The sequence below is a fragment of the Ciconia boyciana genome, chromosome 6 (genome assembly GCF_034638445.1).
Source record: "Ciconia boyciana chromosome 6, ASM3463844v1, whole genome shotgun sequence".
NCBI lineage: Eukaryota > Metazoa > Chordata > Aves > Ciconiiformes > Ciconiidae > Ciconia > Ciconia boyciana.
In genome coordinates this window covers 23,807,755-23,827,022 of record NC_132939.1, presented here as the reverse complement: position 1 = coordinate 23,827,022, position 19,268 = coordinate 23,807,755, and the positions used below count along the sequence as shown (strand labels likewise).

At 37.8% G+C, this 19,268-nt stretch overlaps 1 long non-coding RNA gene across 1 annotated transcript; it reads left to right on the top strand.

Moving 5' to 3' along the window:
- Positions 1-8,971: 8,971 nt before the first annotated feature.
- On the top strand, positions 8,972-18,224 carry LOC140653344 (uncharacterized). Its single transcript, XR_012043090.1, has 4 exons — positions 8,972-9,052; positions 9,358-9,419; positions 10,592-10,737; positions 17,940-18,224. It is a non-coding gene; the product is annotated as an uncharacterized lncRNA (long non-coding RNA).
- Positions 18,225-19,268: the final 1,044 nt, after the last annotated feature.

Sequence of the window (19,268 nt, the reverse complement as noted above, 5' to 3'; positions counted from 1 at the left end):
GCTGGACAGACCCTCCTCTTAGGGAAGTCTGCTGCCTCCCTGGGGCCCGGGTGAAGGATATCACTAGGGTACTCCCTAGCCTGGTACGGCCCTCGGACTATTACCCCCTACTGCTCTTCCATGTGGGGGGCGATGAAGCTGCAACACGAAGTCCTAGGGCAATCAAAAGAGACTTCAGGGCCTTGGGATGGCTAGTAAGGGACTCTGGAGCACAGGTTATTTTCTCCTCTCTCCTTCCAGTTGTGGGCAGTGACACTAGAAGGAACCGAGGCACCCAGTCTATTAACTCATGGCTCCGTGGCTGGTGTCATCGCCATGGATTTGGTTTTTTTGACAACGGGATGGCCTACACAGCACCAGGTTTGCTGGCGTGTGATGGGATTCATCTTTCTCAAGGGGAAAGAGAATCTTTGCTCAGGAACTTGCGGGGCTCATCGACAGAGCTTTAAACTAGACTCGAAGGGGGATGGGGATAATATCAGGCTTGCCCGAGGGAAGCTGAGGGACGACGTGCCACGGTTAGAGGGAGCGGGTGCTAAGTGAGGGCACTCAGCCTGTGTCTCTGAGATGTGCGGGGTACACTGGGGCACAGCCGAAGTCGAACAGAGTTGAGCTAGGGGATACTGAGGCAATAGGAGCCAAGAGGGAAATGCCAGTGAAACGTCTCAAAGTGCACAAGGGGTGTTCCTCTATGAAGGAGACACAGACAACAGCCCAGCTGAAGTGCCTCTACACCAATGCACGCAGCATGGGCAACAAGCAGGAGGAGTTGGAAGCCATTGTACACCAGGAAAACTATGATATGGTTGCCATCACGGAAACATGGTGGGATGACTCGCACAACTGGAATGTGGTGATGGATGGCTATAAACTCTTCAGGATAGGCGAGGCAGGAGAGGTGGTGGGGTAGCCCTGTACGTTAGGGAGTGTCTGGATAGTTTAGAGCTTAATGATGGTGACGATATGGTGGAGTATCTATGGGTAAGAATCAGGGGGAAGGCCAACAAGGCAGATATTGTGGTGGGAGTCTGTTACAGACCACCCAACCAGGATGAGGAGACTGACGAACTATTCTATAAGCAGCTGGGATAAGCCTCACGATCACTAGCCCTTGTTCTTGTGGGGGACTTCAACCTGCCAGATGTCTGCTGGAAGTAGAATTCAGCAGAGAGGAAACAGTCTAGGAGGTCCCTGGAGTGTGTGGCAGATAACTTCCTGGCACAGCTGGTGAGTGAGCCAACTAGGGAAGGTGCCCCGCCGGACCTCTTGTTCACGAACGGAGAAGGACTTGTGAGCCATGTGATGGTTGGAGGCTGTCTTGGGCAGAGTGATCACGAAATGATAGAGTTTTTGATACTTGGAGAAGCGGCGAGGAGGGTCAGCAAAACTGCCGCCTTGGACTTCTGGAGGGCAGACTTTGGCCTGTTTAGGAGACTGGTTGAGAGAGTCCCCTGGGAGGCAGCCCTAAAGGGCAAAGGAGTCCAGGAAGGCTGGACATTCTTTAAGGAGGAAGTCCTAAAGGCACAAGAGTAGGCTGTCCCCAGGTGCCGAAAGACGAGCCGGCGGCGAAGAAGACTGGCCTGGCTGAATAGAGAGCTTTGGCTAGAACTCAGGAAAAAGAGGAGAGTCTATGACCTCTGGAAGAAGGGGCAGGCAACTCAGGAGGACTACAAAAGTGTAGCGAGGTTGTGCAGGGAGAAAATCAGAAGGGCCAAAGCCGAGCTAGAGCTCAATCTGGCTACTGCCATAAAAGACAGCAACAAATACTTCTTCAAATACATTAGCAGCAAAAGGAGAGCTAAGGAGAATCTCCAGCCTCTAGTAGATGGGGGAGGGAACACAGTGACCAAGGATGAGGAAAAGGCTGATGTACTTAATGCCTTCTTTACCTTGGTCTTCAACAGCAGGGCCAATTGTTCTCTGGGTACCCAGCCCCTGGAGTTGGAAGATAGGGATGGGGACCAGAATGGAGCCCCCATAATCCAGGGGGAAATGGTTAGTGACCTGCTACACCACTTAGACACTCACAAGTCTATGGGGCCTGATGAGATCCACCCGAGAATACTGAAGGAAGTGGCAGAAGTGCTCACCAAGCTGCTTTCTGTCATTTACCAGCAGTCCTGGCTAACTGGGGAGGTCCCAGTTGACTGGAGATTAGCAAATGTGACGCCCATCTTCAAGAAGGGCCGGAAGGAGGACCCGGGGAACTACAGGCCTGTCAGCCTGACCTCAGTACCAGGAAAGCTGATGGAGCAGATCATCTTGAGTGCTATCACATGGCACATAGAGAATAACCAGGGGATCAAGCCCAGCCAGCATGGGTTTAGGAAAGGCAGGTCCTGCTTGACCAACTTGATTTCCTTCTATGACAAGGTGACTAGCCTAGTGGATGAGGGAAAGGCTGTGGATGTTGTCTATCTAAACTTCAGTAAATCCTTTGACACAGTTTCCCACAGCATTCTCCCAGAGAAACTGGCTGCTCATGGCTTGGACGGGTGTACTCTTTGCTGGGTAAAGAACTGTCTGGCTGGCCGGGCCCAAAGAGTGGTGGTGAATGGAGTTTACTCCAGTTGGCGGCCGGTCACAAGTGGTGTCCCCCAGGGCTCTGTGTTGGGGCCAGTCTTGTTTAATATCTTTATCAATGATCTGGATGAAGGGATTGAGTGCACCCTCAGAAAGTTTGCAGATGACACCAAGATGTGCGGGAGTGTTGATCTGCTTGAGGGGAGGAAGGTTCTACAGAGGGACCTGGACAGGCTGGATTGATGGGCTGGGGCCAGTTGTATGAGGTTCAGCAAGGCTGAGTGTCGGTTCCTGCACTTGGGTCACAACAACCCCATGCAACGCTACAGGCTTGGGGAAGAGTGGCTGGAAAGCTGCCAGGCAGAGAAGGACCTGGGGGTGTTGGTTGACAGCCTCCTGAATATGAGCCAGCAGTGTTCCCAGGTGGCCAAGAAAGCCAATGGCATCCTGGCTTGTATCAGAAATAATGTGGCCAACAGGACTGGGGAAGTGATCGTGCCCCTGTACTCGGCACTAGTGAGGCCGCACCTCGAATACTGTGTTCAGTTTTGGGCCCCTCACTACAAGAGAGACATTGAGGTGCTGGAGCGTGTCCAAAGAAGGGCAGCGAAGCTGGTGAAGGGTCTAGAGCACAAGTCTTATGAGGAGCAGCTGAGGGAACTGGGGTTGTTTAGCCTGGAGAAAAGGAGGCTCAGGGGAGACCTTGTTGCTCTCTACAACTACCTGAAAGGAGGTTGTAGTGAGGTGGGTGTCAGTCTCTTCTCCCAGGTAACAAGTGATAGTTCAAGAGGAAGTGGCCTCAAGTTGCGCCAGGGCAGGTTTAGATTGGATATTAGGAAATTTTACTTCTCAGAAAGGATTATCAAGCATTGGAACAGGCTGCCCAGTGAAGTGGTTGAGTTGCCATCCCTGGAGGTATTTAAAAGACATTTGGATGAGGTGCTTAGGGACATGGTGTAGTGGTGGTCTTGGTAGTGTTAGGTTTACGGTTGGACTCGATGATCTTAAAGGTCTTTTCCAACCTGTGCGATTCTGTGATTCTGTGAAAGGAAATAAGAGTGTGTGACAGTACTTTCCAAAATGTTCCAAAACCTGTTATCTCTGACTATTTAGAAACTGATGTTATTGGAGAGAAAATCATGATAATATGAACATCAATATAACATGAATTTTTATTCAAAGGAAAAGGGATGATTTTGAAGGGGAAAAAAGTGTTTTTACTAATGGAAGTCCACTGTCCTACTCATCAAAAATCTGTCTTGGGGGTTACCACACAGACACACACATGGAATATGAAAGCAGGATAAAAATCAGAGGATCCAGCTAAGCAGCTGTAAACTTGATGTCATTTTATTACGTCTCATATGATGCAAGAGACCTCTTCTTTCCTCTTTTGTCAAGAAAGAAAAAAGAATAGAAGAAAAAGGAAAGAGAATAGGAAAACATCTATTCACCTGTTGAAAAATTATCCATCTCTTCATCAAAAACATTTTTGATAGCATTATTTTTATTTCATATAAAAAATTCAGTGCCCAGTGCAGGGACAGAAAGAAAATTGCTCCCACCCCTAGGGTATCAGGAGCTGATTTAGCTGTGATGGAAGACAAGGCAACTATATTAAATGCTTTATTTTGTGCTCCAGTTTTGAAGCACAGCCATGCTGGTTTCTTTCTACACCAACACACTCCTGTCAACACTCTCTCACTCAGGTTACCAGTGTGGGTGTATTGCCAGTTTAGTCAGTTCTGAATCCCTTGAAAGCCTTTATGCCCTCTGGATGGGAGGACAATCTGTACTTTGATAATGTGATATTAACATTACTGCAGTTACAAAAAGAGCTGTAGAAAATACATTAATATCCACAATACCATCCTTCATTTTTCTTTGGGCTCCTTGCAGTAGACACCACCTTATGCACCCCACTGTCATGAATCTCCAGCTCCTCTTTGTGGATGACAACAGTGGCTGCAGCAGAAACAGTTTGAGGGTTTCCAGCATTTTGCCTCAGCACCCTTTCTGCTTGCCCCTCTGTATAACACTGCTAGCAACCCAGAGGCCATGTTCAGTATTGAGTTTAATCAGGGATATGTATTTTACCTTCCATGCACTTTCTACACCTCCAGAGGGCCCAAATACTAAATCTTCCTTCAGAAATTGTGTGAATTCATTGTGTGCAGTTGGGAACAAAAATATCCGTTTGAGATTGTCTTGCCATTTATAATTCTGCCTCTAAAACAAATCCAGAAGAGGGAGAATAAGCATACACTCTCTGAGATGTCTGCACACTCCTGCCAAAAGAGCAGTAGAAAAAGGTTACACTAAACCACATGTAAATGTTTCACAGACCAACAATTGATTATCCAAACCATTTGGAGTATATTTATATGTCAAATGTATTTGCAATCATGAAGGGTGTTTTGTACATTTATCACAAAAATAAAGTGACATATTTCTCAGACATACTCACAGCATAATTCGCAGTTACATTTACTCTGGGGTCTTTTTTTATTTTGTCCAGAAAGTACAAGACAGTGTTTATTTCTGACTTTCTTTTTCACATACCGTACTCTATATGTATAGTTACTTAGGGTATATATTTCATCTGGTACCAACCCAATATTGCCAATGTAATTAGTTTCTGTCATGTGAAATCTTATATTCTGTTAGGAAACAGAATCTGAAATGATCATATGTGGAGAAGCATTCAGAAATGGAAGTTTTTGTCTCAATTGAAAAGGTCAAGTACTTGTAAATCTTTGTCAGAACTGAAGCACATAAACGCACTCCAGTGTTGGTGGTCCAGAAATGCAGTGCATTTAATGGCTCAGTAAGGAAACCAAGGTATTTCTTGAGCCTCGGCAGTGTAAAAAGCTGTAGCAGCTTCCAAAAATCACAGAATAAAAAATTGTCCATAATCAACAGTGTAACTTATGATTCAGACATCCTGAGTAAGAAATAAAGGTAAAGCTAATTAGTTAGGAGAATGTACTGAGGTATCAGAATATGAACTGGTAAAAGGTAAGGTGCCAAAAAGAATCTGGAAAACCTGAAAAAGAATAATTCTACTCTGACAATGGACAGATAGTTAACTACTGTCATCATCTCTGCCTTATTATCTGTACTCCAAGTATTTAATGAGGGTGAATGTTCTTAATCTTTTTTTTTTTCTTGGAGGTATTTTGAGGTTTCTAGTACAGATGTTCAAAATGGATGAAAATCAACACCGGAGGTCTTTAATGTCCAAATAATTTTAGCTTCTGCAAGTAATATAGAAGTAGAGACCATACAATTAAGTGATTTGTCCAAGACTGAAATGAAAGGAAAGAAAGCTAGAGCAGGAACTCTTATCTTTCTTTTTGTGCTTAAATCAGTAGATTACAATAGAGTATATGAAAAATAATTTCTCTTCATGAAATTATCATTGTTGACATGGCATATCATTGTGGTCAATAGTTTCATATTACAGTTTATATTCCATATTCATAAATGAACTGATAGAGCTCTTTTAAAATGATACTTATTAAATGGCAAAGCATAGCAATAAATTTAGGTATCTTGTTTCAGCTGGTTAGCAACTGACTGGGAACTAAATGTTCCTCTTTTTGTTTAAATTTAAATTGTACATTTTTTGTTAATTCAGTTACTGCAAGTATTTTACATATTGCAATTTATAGTTTTCTCTGAAATATCTGGCATCACCCAGTGTCAGAAATCAGCCATATGAAACAACTGGTTTGCCCTACTTATGAATAGCTACACATTTTTGTTGTCAAAATTTGAGATGTTGAAACATCACAGAGACTGTATTTCTAAAACTAGCATCCCACATTTTGTTCACATTACACACAGAGTACAAAGGGTGCAAAGAGTATGTAAATATCTTAGCCCCTGTCTTGAGAAGCAATGATCCACAGTAGCATTCCACCAATATCCTGAACATTTTTAATGTGGTGAATTTGCGATGATTATACTGACAACATAGAACAGAATATCTACCAAATATGAGGAAATATACTAACTAACTAAACTGATTTTCCTTGAAAAGCCAGTTGTTGCATGGAGAAGCACTGAGAAAGAAAACACTCCCTTTCTGCATTTGTAGACAATTTCAGTTTTGGAAGCATGAGAACTGTTACAGTGTTTCTTACTTCTTTTTCTGCTTTTTTAATTCTTCTGAATAATCAGACACCTCTTTTTCACATGTCATTTTGCTCTTAGCTACTGCTACAGTTAGACTTGGCACATTTTTAGAGCTTAGTAACTGCCCACTCAGGTGGTGACTGGTCCTGGAGACAGATGCCTGAACCAGATGCCTGAACTCCTCAAGCACTACTCTAATTTGCTTTTATATCCGCTGTGCTACTGAAGTTCTGCTTCTGGAACTGCCATAGTCTCAGGAATGAGGGTCTCCCTCACACCTATAACAGATAAAGACTCAGAAGTAAGTCTTTTGATGATCAATCAAGCAATCATCCCTTGGGATCAATGCTTTGTTTTAAAATTCAGTCATAGAGATGATCCCTAAAATATTACTTTGAGATAATAAAAAAGAATTCTTGTCACTGACTATAACAAAGATAACTTCTATCATAGCAGCAAATTAACTGTATCAGACAAAAAAGCTCTTGAAGGAGACAGAAAAGATTCCTGTCAGTTAAGTTTTGCATTCAAGTTTTTATCTTTTAATAGCATCATTTTTGAAATTGAATGTTTATGATTTCGTTATGTCAGTGCTCAGGCCTCTTAGAAGGACAGTTATCCTCATATGGGACAATTCTGCTGTTAAAATATTCATTTAGGAGATGAAAGACTTCAAGCCTCTCAGTTATTGTGAATTCCAAGTTGCACTCAGTCCTGCTCCCAACTCCAGATTTTTTTACATTATACATTCAAAATCTGTGAGATTAAATGCAATCCAGTAATTATGAGCAAATGATTTCTATGAATACTGATTATTTTACTTCTTATTTTGCCTGATGCAAAATTAACTTCCCAGTCTAGAAATAACCTGGGTGTTTTTCTTTAAATAGTGTTTAAAGCCCATGTATTCGAGAAATTGTAGACCCCTACACTCCTGCCATTTCACTAAGTATTAAGTATTTTGCTCACTTTGGCAGAGGTGCCAAGTTTCTAGTGCACAAATTTAAAAATATCAGCCTTTGCCTTTTCTTAGGTTTATGCAATGCCCTTGACAACTGAAATATCACTTGCCTTATAACTTACACCTTCTTGAATAGTTAGGCTTCTATTTTAATGCTTCTCTGACTGATAGAATATTAATAATGGTTAATGGTCAAATGATGTGATCCACCAGCTGCAAACAGGTAATTCTGTTTAAATAATAAACTGATTGAAGTTAATTGAACTGTAGAAGTAATAATAATATAATGTATTTGTGCAATAGTAGCTCCATTTATATTTTAGTCTTATGGTAAATTCACTTCATCTGTTTTCATTCATGTGCTCTCCAAAATAATTGCCAGTAAAGATGTTTGCTTCTGATAAACCGCATGAAGAAAGACCTTACCCATAAACTCAAAACTATTAAATATTGCTACATTTTTAGTTATATAAAAGCTCTAAACAAAAGTAAATTTAACTTATTCCACCATACTAGCTTATTCTTGTTAAGTTTAGGACAACTTAACTCAAAAGAGTATAGTATAGTTATTAATGTTCAGTGTTGCTAGGCAGCACTACCTTTCAATGGTGCACAAGGGTAGTCTGAAGAGGAGGCCTACCCCTTATTAGGAGGGCTTACAGCTACTCTGATTAATGCCATTTCAGATGCATGCGTATGATTTCAGCATGATCACTGCAAACCATATAGAAGGATTATTTTACACCAGCTGTTGGAGTTATACTAATTTACACAGGCTGCGTATTTAAGTTACCTAAGCAGTACCTACTAGTATTAATTAATAGTATGTTTGAATATTCTTAGTCGCACACTTAGCAATCAGTTTCTAAACATCTAATCTTGAAAATTATTTTTCAGGGAAGAAAACTCATTACTGCTTGAGGAATTCAGGAATCCTATGGAGTTGAAGAGTCTTCTACATCAGACAGAAATCTCACCTGTATCAGAATAAACCCACAGTAGTGATATCCTGAATTTATAGAGTATACATTACATCACATCACATTTTTAAGAGACAATATGACGTAGGAAATTGTTTTAAATGCTTAATCATCTATAATTCCACCTCTCTTTTTGCTTAACCAAAGTAAAAATTCAGACTTGTTTGGGATTACTCTCGAACAAAATGTCTTTCACTTTATGTCTTAATCAGAACAGAATTTATTTGTTTTCAAGATTTACTGGGTTGTATTAAAACAGCCAATTGCAACATTGTCAATGCTGTTACTGAATTCAGCACAACAGTGCTTGAAAATGTAGCAAATATACATATTTCCTGTTTTCATGAATATTCCTTAATTCACATACTCCAGGCATAGATTACATCTACAGCAAGAAATCTTGGCTGCACAGAAAAGGGAAGGAGGCAGATGCCCTATTATTCAGTCAGTAAGTGTAAATAATAAGTACCGTTTACAGTGTATAACATTCTTTTGATGGGTGTTTCTGATGCAGAAGTGCTGATGCTAAACCTGCTTTTCAACTTAAAAGATGAAATAGGATAGCAGGATACTGTGCACAAGACAAATTTTTGAACAGTTGAATTGCACATTGACAAGACAGAAATAATTGTATTTTGAATGGAAAGCAATGGTCACTTCTCATCATTGATGCGTGTTCTCCAAATAACAATCTTTCTCTCTGTTGAGAACTCATTTACAGAAATTACTACAAGTTTCTGTCTCTGTTTTTAGCTCCTGAACTGAATAAGAAGTTGTATTTCTCTAGAATACAAGGATTACAAAGTTCAGTTCTGGTAAGTGTTAAGTAACACTTATCACAGGTAGGGATAGTTTAATACCCTATTTCTATACAATACAGAGCTAAGTTATAGAATTAGATAAGAAAAAGATCCTTGTCTCCGTTTTGATAATTCAGTTGATATCTCTTCTATGAATGCAGCTGAACTAAGCTAAACAAACATAGTGCACAAAAAGGGTAAAGACTAATGAACAAAATATTATCACATTAGTGTGTAATCCAATACTACAGTGTCAGCTAGGCTTTGCACAGAGCTGGGTATCTCAAATCTCAAAAGGATGTAACAAATGTAGGGTTGTTAAAGAAGCACAATATGAAAAAAACAGGAATGTGCAAAATTTTTCTTATAAGAATGAAAATGATATAATGTTTTCTGTATAATGGACAAACTATAAGAAGGGTCCAAACCCAGGACTGTTTACAGAATTTATAGTGAGATTCTCTCTTCTTGCTGTCTCAGAAGACAAGAGTAACAGGTTTTCAAAAAACACAAAGTAACAAGGTAAAAGTATTGCATATAATGTATAATTTATACTGTATGACTGATTGCTACAGAAAACAAGCAGTGTCATAAACTGAATAAATTTTAAGAAGGAATTGGCAGTGCATGTGGGGAATGAGTTATTAAAGTTACAGCTGTTGCTGTTTCCTAAAGATACTAAAACTTGTGCTTCTCAGTTTAGTTCTCATGAACTAATTAGCAGTTAGACATAAAAAACCCTATCCAACTAGGACATGCCCTAACATGTTTCACATCTTTGTTATAATATAACAAAGTGGGGTGGGGTGTTTCACACCAGCATGCTTGAGATTCTGCTGTCATCCTCTAAAATATCTTGCCCTGTTCACTGTCAAAGTTTTTAATTCTCCAGAACAAAGACACCAAATTAAATGACATTGAGCCTGATCCTCTCTTGTAAATCCCCTGTTCAAAGTAACTGTGAGAAATGCTTACTGTTTGCAATTGCAGTACAAATATCGTGGAATATTATGGTCCACTAAATCTAGGACACCTCACAATTTTCATGAGACCCCCCAGAATACTACTCAGAAAAGCCCAGTTAGGCCAGTTGTCAAAATACAGTGTTAGAAGCCAAATTTCAGCCTTGACAGGGGAAATATTCCTGTTAACTGAAGGTTTGGTTTGTGTTTTTTTCCTGTCAACAGGTGTCCTTTTTCTCCATCCCTGCATTGAAAGAGTGACTGATGATTACACATCTGTCCAAACTGAAACTTAGAATTTAACCATCCTGTTGTTGATGAACTTCTGCATTTCTCTTGGAATAAAAAACACACAACAAAAAGAATGTCTTGTAAGTTTTTAGGAGGAAAATAAGTTTATTGGAGAAAGAAAAAAAAGAGGTTATTTTAGCCTCAGTCATACTTTGTGTCTTGGAAATCTGACACCTCTTTTTGCAGTGGAGAATTGATGGTGGGAATTTCTGACAAATTTCACTATCAGCATAACAATGCTCCTGACTTAGACAATGGAAGTTTAACCATGTGGATTCAAAAATGTTGAAACATTTTATTTCAATTGAAAGTACAAATGTTTTGAATTTTTAAAGTAATTTATTTTTACTGAGTTTTCTGTACTTTTGTCACTGCTTCCCTTTAAGGCCAACATAGACAAAGGATTTGTTGTGTAAAGCATATATGCCTTGTGAACCTATTTTTCATAAGTTTTTGTTATTCACTGCTCATTTTTTGTCACATATTCCTTCTCATCAAATCTGAAGAGAAAAGCTATTCTTCTATCAGTTATACAAAAAATAACAAAGAGAAGCGATCCATGCAGATAGTTCTTGAATACCTTTTTCATCCATATGCAGATGTATTTTCATGGTAAAAAAAGGTGAAATCTAAAACAAAGTGTAATTCTTGTCTGTCCCATTCTCTTCCTAGCTAGTAGGAGCCATATGGAGAGTAGACATTTATATTAATCTATGGTAAATTGATGATGACATCATTGCTTTGTTCCCATCATTGATTTGCCAGTTGTGTACGGCTTCTAAATTGTTAAAGGCAGAAATATTATCTTTGGGTACATTTGCAGAAGATCTAGAAAAATAATATTACTGAGGGTGTATTTAGCATTCTTGAAAAATACATCTGAAAGTCTTTTGGTATGCAAGAAAAGCCTTACAATCATTTCATATTTGGGGTAACTAAGGTAAAAAGAGAGTGAACAATAGCAATGCTAGTTGTCCCAGATTCTCTGTGCCCCAACCTACTTGTGAATAAAAATGAAAAATGAAATATGCGTTTCTTCATTTTTCATATTTCAAAGTTTAGTTCACCTTCTATTAGAAAATACACTGCATGCCTATGAGCAGACCTGGATTCAACACAAGATTTACAATGAAGCATCCTTCACTGCCAGATATTCTAGAAATCTTAGACCATCTGGTTTCACAATACACTTGTAGCTGATTATCTGCTTAAGGATTAATTAGGAACACATGTTAACTGTTGTGATAGCAGAATTGTTGACATTTGTCTTATATGTCTTTTGAAAAGCAATCATTGTCCAGAACAGATTCCAAAATAGGATGAAGTAATGAAATAAAAGGCAGCCTCCTCTGGGATCAAGATGCATTATCCTTGTCAGAGAACGATATTTAAAGGTATTACATCATAGTTTTCAGTGAATGAGGTATCAAAAATATGACATTCATGAAGCTCCTCCCCTTATTGGTTGTATTTCTCCCCATCATGTGAAGGATAATATACCTAAGTGTAACTGACATCATAGATAAGGAACAAAACCAAAATGGCACAATGTGAAGCAGAAAACACAATTAGACTCAGCTGCTTAAGGATCACCGAAATATATTTTTATTTTCTCAGCAGTGTTGTATCTCTTTTCACTTTTTCACATAGAAGAAATGCTTGCAGCATTTATAGCTAAATAATTGCCCTTAGAAAAACACCAAAGGTGGAATTTTCTAAAAATGGCCTCTTCACTTAAAAGTTACTTGTTCTTTCATACCATAATTTGACTCTTTAAAACTATAACTAAGGGTAGCTTGTATGAGCACAAACAATAAATTATTGTGACAAAGTAGGTTATTGGACATCAACTGGGCTATCGCAACTGACCCCTTGTATGCTCCGAGTCACTGAGAAATAAAATACCTAACTATCTAATACCTACCTAATAAAATAACCTAGACTATCATTAGATTGTTATTTTTTGTGAATATTTATATAAATGTAGCTCAGTTAGAATGAGCTATCTTTTGAAATTGGAAGAAAAAGCAAATGTTTAAACTATCTTTCCTCCAAAATTTATTGTCAAACTGCAAAATAGATTGTCATATGATAATATTTTTTAAGAATAAGCCATTAATAAAAAAAAAGAAGAAACTTTCCCTACTTCCTATCTCTGATATTAACCTTGTCCAACAGAGAAAAGGCAACATAAAACACTAGAGTTTAAAATTCAAAGAAGCTTTCACTTCTACATATTATTTGATAAAAGGATTTTTTTCTAATAATGTTTTGCATTCTGGTGTTTTGCATTTCAATTTCTTTAGTCCACAATAAAATGGTCACTATAATTTCATTCAATAGAGGTTAAACACTAAATTTGTGATTATGTAGTTGACCACAAGTGGAAGGGCTTTATAACTTCCAAACAGCCTTAAAAGAGCAACTGCTTGCTAATTTATTCTTTCCAAACTGTAAGTCTTATTGTACAATATTACGCCTGAAGGCTACATGGTAACTTATCTTTGCAAAGCTTGATAATTTCTGCAAAATGGTAATTGCTGTGAAGTTTTTGGTTTTGTGCACTGTGCTGGAGGGCTAAATTCTTGTCCCTGAGCAGCCTCTGGGGTATCTAAATGGCTATTTTACTGTTTGCACAATTCTCTCTCCTACCCTCTTCTTACTTCCTTGGGCACAGTGTTAATGCTTGACACCACTTTAATATCATTTAAACCTGGCTGAGAAACATTAAATGTTACAACTCATGTCAAAAACTTTGGCTACTTTTGACATAAGTTAGAAAGAGGAATGCTAGTATTTTCTAGAAGCCTTATATAGAGGTTAACACAAAATGCAGGACAACAGAGAATCAAGTGCTTTTTGTAGAATTTCTAATTCATCCTAAATTGTGGTACCAACTTAAGTAGTATTTACAACTCTGATGATTAAACCTAGTGTGTAAAGAAATTTTCAACCAGTGTAATTGTTAGTCAAGGGCTGGAGAAAGCAAAGCAAAGATCACAATAACATATATATGTTATATATATATATATATACACAAATTTACATTTCCTTATGAATTCAATAGGGATTTATACATTTAGACAAGGTCTGTTAGCTGATTAGTTATATGAATTATATCAGCCTGAGTTATATCAGTCTAAATATGCTTAATTTCTCTACTCAAACAAGAATAATTACAGAACATAAAACATTGTATCAAATCCTTCACAATACCTAGTCTTTGTCTAACAATAGAAAGTTGTCACACGTTCTTAACAATGTTATTATAGACAAAGCTACACAATTTTCCAAGTATTGACTTCAGCTGTAATGTGTAGGAAGTCTTAAATTGCAAAAAATCTACATTTATTATGTTTATAAGGTAAGGAATAAATTCTGATCTGGTCAAATATAATACACGCTTACAAACATGAAAATGACTAAACACGATGGAGACACAGATCCATCTGCAAAAGAGATACAGAAACACCTGAATTAATAGCCTTGCCATCAGGGGAAAAAATAAGCAAGTTTGCTGTATTATAGGCTTACACAGTAGTTGGTATAAAAAGGATTTGCCATTTTAAATGGATCTATGAATGACCATTAATACTAACTATCTTTTTTCTGATATTTCAAACCAATTAGCCATGTTCTCTCTAGAAAGAAAAGTAATACTGTCATGTAGTATATATCAAGGATTCCATTTAAAAGAACTCCTCCATCTGATTTATCATAAGAAAGCACTAATGTTTTCCCTGGAGAAAGAGAGAGAGAGAGAACAAGAAAAAAAAGTTGTGATCGAGTTATACTTAAGCCCTCATAAGTACAAGTCCATTATTGTAAATTGATATTTCTCTTTCACCAATTTCCATCAAGTGAGCATATTTTAATCTGCAGTGTAGATGAAGGCACTTCTTTTCTTTTAACTGCTATTACCCAGCTTATGATCATGATTATTGTTGGAAGATGCTATAATTATAAGGATTAATTAGTAGTCAGAGAAATAGATGCACATATCTTACATTAGCAATGTGTCAGATTCCAAGACTGAAGCTTTCAAATACAGAAATGAGATTAGAAAAATCACAGTGCTTGATAGGTCAGGCAAGAATATGAAAATGTAATTTTTTGTCATTAGGAAGCTTTTGTGCTGGTATGTAAAAATGGTAGTGAGTCTTCTTCCTCTTCATCAGAACATCTTTTTAAGTTTGCAAAAACTCTTTAAGTGCTAATTAGGTAAGAACCCATCAGAAATCAAATTAGGAACAATTAACACTCATTGTCACTACTAAGGAAAAATAAAGGAAGGAAATATATTTGGCAGCACGCAGACTTTTACTGAGGTGTTTTACTTGAAATAAGTGCACATCAAAGTACTTTACTGAGCAAGAATTCAAAAATCCCAAATTATAGCTTTTCCTTTATATAAATTAATCCTTATTCAAGCAGAAATCAGAAGTTCTTATGAAGAATAGCTAAAGTTATACTACGTTGTATGTCATTGTTATTAGAAAGAAAAAATTCCTGAGCAAGCTAAAACTCTTGGCAATATTGTACACATATAGCCACAATTACAGCCAAAGATCAGGTGTGTATGTGTGGCAGGAGTTTGAGCATGTTTTTACTGTTCTTTGTTAACATGAACACAATAGAGATCAACTGAACAGTGACAATATGTTGCATTTATGCTGTTTTTTCTTAAAGCTCTTTGCAAACGAATTATCCATCAAAATATTTGCTTTATAAACTCAACAGGCACATACACCAGCAAAACGACTTCTGTATGTCCTTTGTCGGTGGTAATTTGTTCACATTTGCATATGCTTCTTAGCTACCTGGGAGGATGAGCAAATTGATATCCAGAAAACAATAAACTGTCATGAGGAACAAGAACATTGAATTTCATACAAAAACTAATTTCCAAGCCAGAAATGAAATTGGATTCTTCATGATTTCAGGTATCTCCTTGTAAGGACTTAGCAATGAGAGATGGCAAGCGAACTCAGTGATAAAATATAATGCTAATAAGAGATTTTCTATCATAGAAGGTTCTATAGCAAGAAAAAACCCACAGAAGACAACAGCAAAGAGCCAGGCAGACTATGACTGATATAAACAATTAATAATTTAATACATGGTCTTGTCACAGTTCTTATGTCAGTGATCCCTAGGAACATTTCTCTGTTTATTATTTTATTTTCTCTTACAGTTATCTTCCATTTTTTTGCCACTTACTGGGTTGATACTCACTTAAATTAATTAGCTGTTCAAATAATTAGCACTATTAAGAAACTACAGAATATTTAACTCTGAAAACTGTATTACATTGGAAATTTTCCTATTTTATCAGGATCTCCTGCAGATTTTACAGAACCATATGTCCTGTAAAGCATACATTTATCACTTGATAGCTTTCATCTGCAGGGCTCTAGGCAGCCTGAAGTTTTTGGAAGTCTTTCTTCAAGTTCCTGTGTCTTCCAAATGTAATCAGGTCATCCAGATTAATTAATAGCTATAGAAATTTCATGTCTTCTACAATTTTCCTAAGGAACTACTGAAGTATTGAAGGTGTTTTAAACCTACCTTCAGTTAAGCAGTCAAACAAGTCCAAAGGACAGATAAAAGCTGTCTGCATTTATAATCTTTTCCCAGGAGTTCTAGCCATACTCACTTCAAAGTTCTAGAACTGGAAATCATTCATTCCCTAAGCAAACTAACAAGCAGACCAAGGAATCTTCTACATGTGGCATGGCATCCTCTACCAGTATACATTTATTTAAGGTGAAGTATTTATGCAGAAGTTGATCAAAATGTTAGAATTTCTGCTTCCTGAGAAGTTCAAATAAAAAGTTCTATTTCAATACAAAATACAGGAATTTAAAGTAGCTCATCAAAAACAAATGTAGTCCTTACCCCCCAACCTCCACCATCGCAAATTTCGTATTAAATGAAGCAGAGCCTGAAGCCAACTGTAGCTTTTATCTCTCCTTAAAGGCTAGGTTTGACAGTGACAGCTGACTGTCATTACATCAAAATTGTCAGAGCGTTTGCAAATGAGATGCATTTCCCTGCTAAAAGCACCTGTGAAGACAACTGTAAATTTGTCATTCTTCAAGGGGGTGGGGGGAACCTGAGCAATTAAGTATAGTCTCACTCACTTGCCCCCCCGTCCCCCCCAAAGCTTTTTAACAATGAGAAAATAAATAAGAATAATATTAGATTTCTTGCTAACCACAGTTAAGCTCCTTAACTCTTAACTTGCTGGATTAGATAGATTAGATTAGCTCAGATGCTACAGTTTTTAATTTTTTATATTTTCTGTTATGAAGACAAGAAATTTGCATCAATAAAAGATGAGAGTAGGATCAGCATAACTGGAGAAAAGGGTCAAGATGCTTCATTTTAGAACAGCTAAAATTCTAAAAAATTCTCGCATTTTAAAAAAATTAGACTTTTAGTACTTTTCATCTTTTCATATCATGTTCCAGTGCAATCCAAAATATAGATTCCAAGGCTTAGGTTAAGAGTAGATTGAGTACATTCGGTTATTGTTGTTGTGTTGTAGCTTCCAGAAGACATTTATTCAACTTATTCTAAGTGAATTTCTACTCAGTCTAAGAGCACTCTGACATTATGAGTTCATATAAAAGCCTAAGCAGCAGAAGAGTGAATTTTCCAAGACTAGAAAAAAAAGACTTGTTTGTGTTTGAGACGAACCGAAACTACCACAGGAATCTCCTGCCTTAGGATTTAAATAATAATTGCTTGACACCAGCACACGATTTCAATAAAGCTGTACTATATATAACCAGTTTTAGCAGTTCTCAGGGGGAATTAATGTCTGGCTTCCGATGGTGAGTTTGTATGGAAGAAATATGTCTGAATGGATACAGAAAGTTGTCAATCAATTAAATTTTGACAAAGCAAAAGGTTCAAATTATATTGTGTATATGTGTGTATTAAATGATCAGTATTTTAGAGCTAGAAATACTTCTGTGTCAGCTGTCAAGGTCCATTCTGAAGTTTAGACAAGAGATAACTGAGCAACGGAACCACATCTCCAGCAGGACCATTTTATTTCAAAACCTAAATTCAAAACAAGTTTGCAGTGGAGCCTGTAGGGGAAGGGACACATGCATACACACAGTTGTCCTGGTTTTGGCTGGGATAGAGCTAATTTTCCTCCTAGTAGCTGGTATAGTGCTGTGTTTTGGATTTAGCATGAGAAGAATGTGATAACACACTGATGTTTTAGTTGTTGCTAAGCAGTGCTTATACTAAATCAAGGATTTTTCAGTTTCCCATGCTCAGCCAGCAAGGAAGTGCACAAGAAGCTGGGAGTTAGTGTAGCAGAGGACAGCTGACCTTAACTGACCAAAGGGATATTCCATACCATATGACATCATTCTCAGCATATAAAGCTGGGGAAGAAGAAGGAAGGAGGGGATGTTCGGAGTGATGGCGTTTGTCTTCCCAAGTAACCGTGACATGTGACGGAGCCCTGCTTTCCTGGAGATGGCTGAACACCTTCCTGCCAATGGGAAGTAGTGAATTAATTCCTTGCTTTGCTTTGCTTGCATGCGTGGCTTTTGCTTTACCTATTAAACTGTCTTTATCTGAACCCAGGAGTGTTCTCACTTTTACTGTTCTGATTCTCTTTCCCATCCCACCGAGGGGGAGTGAGCAAGCAGCTGTATGGTGCGTAGTTGCTGACTGGAGTTAAATCACAACAACAGTATAAAATATATCTATGTTTTCTTCTTCCTTAGTTTACAATAAGGACTCCTCAGTACTTTAAAGATTAGGGTAGTTTCACTTTCAGAATTATCTCTGTAACATTTCTGGTGTCAGACCCAAGTCGGTCGGGATACATCTGTGTTGCATTAAATATATTTAATTTACCTGAAACAAACCAATATTAATTAAAGAACCTTAAAGATGTCAAAAGTCTATTAAAATTTTCAAAATTGCCTTTGGCAAGAAAGAAAGTTTAGCATATTCCTTACTTGCAGAACTCAATGGATACTGTGAAGACCCTTACAAGGACAGCAAATGCTGGAGACATTTTTTTCAAAATGGTGTGAAAACTACGGTAATATCAAATTTGCGGCTGAATCAGCCCTTACATTATTTCCAGAATCTGTGCTTTTTTGAAGAAAGTTTTTTGTTTGGTTGGTTTTAGTTTTTTTTTTTTTTGTCTGTGCATTGCCAGGTACAGGCAGAACTTTTCCCTACCTTTCACACACAATGGTTTGGCCAAAGTTATCCATGCCCTTGTCACCTAAATCCTAGATAACTTTAACATGTTATGTGTGAAAGTGTATGAAGAAAGGAGAGGCTGTGTATTCAGAAAGCACATCACCATTGAACCACCATGACCATATACGTACCCTGTTCTCATTCTTCCAACTCATCCCATTCTACTTCTAGTTTTTATCTCCAAGACAACCAGCACAGTTGGTTGATATAGTTATAAAGTCTAAGAGAAATCGTCAAGATGAAAGATTCCAGTCCACTGCCTTTTCAGGAAACTAGGTCATGCAATCTGATTTTAAACATAGCAAGATCTAGGAGGAAAAAAAGAAACAAACACTCCTGATTCTTAGTTAGTGAATTTTTACTGTCC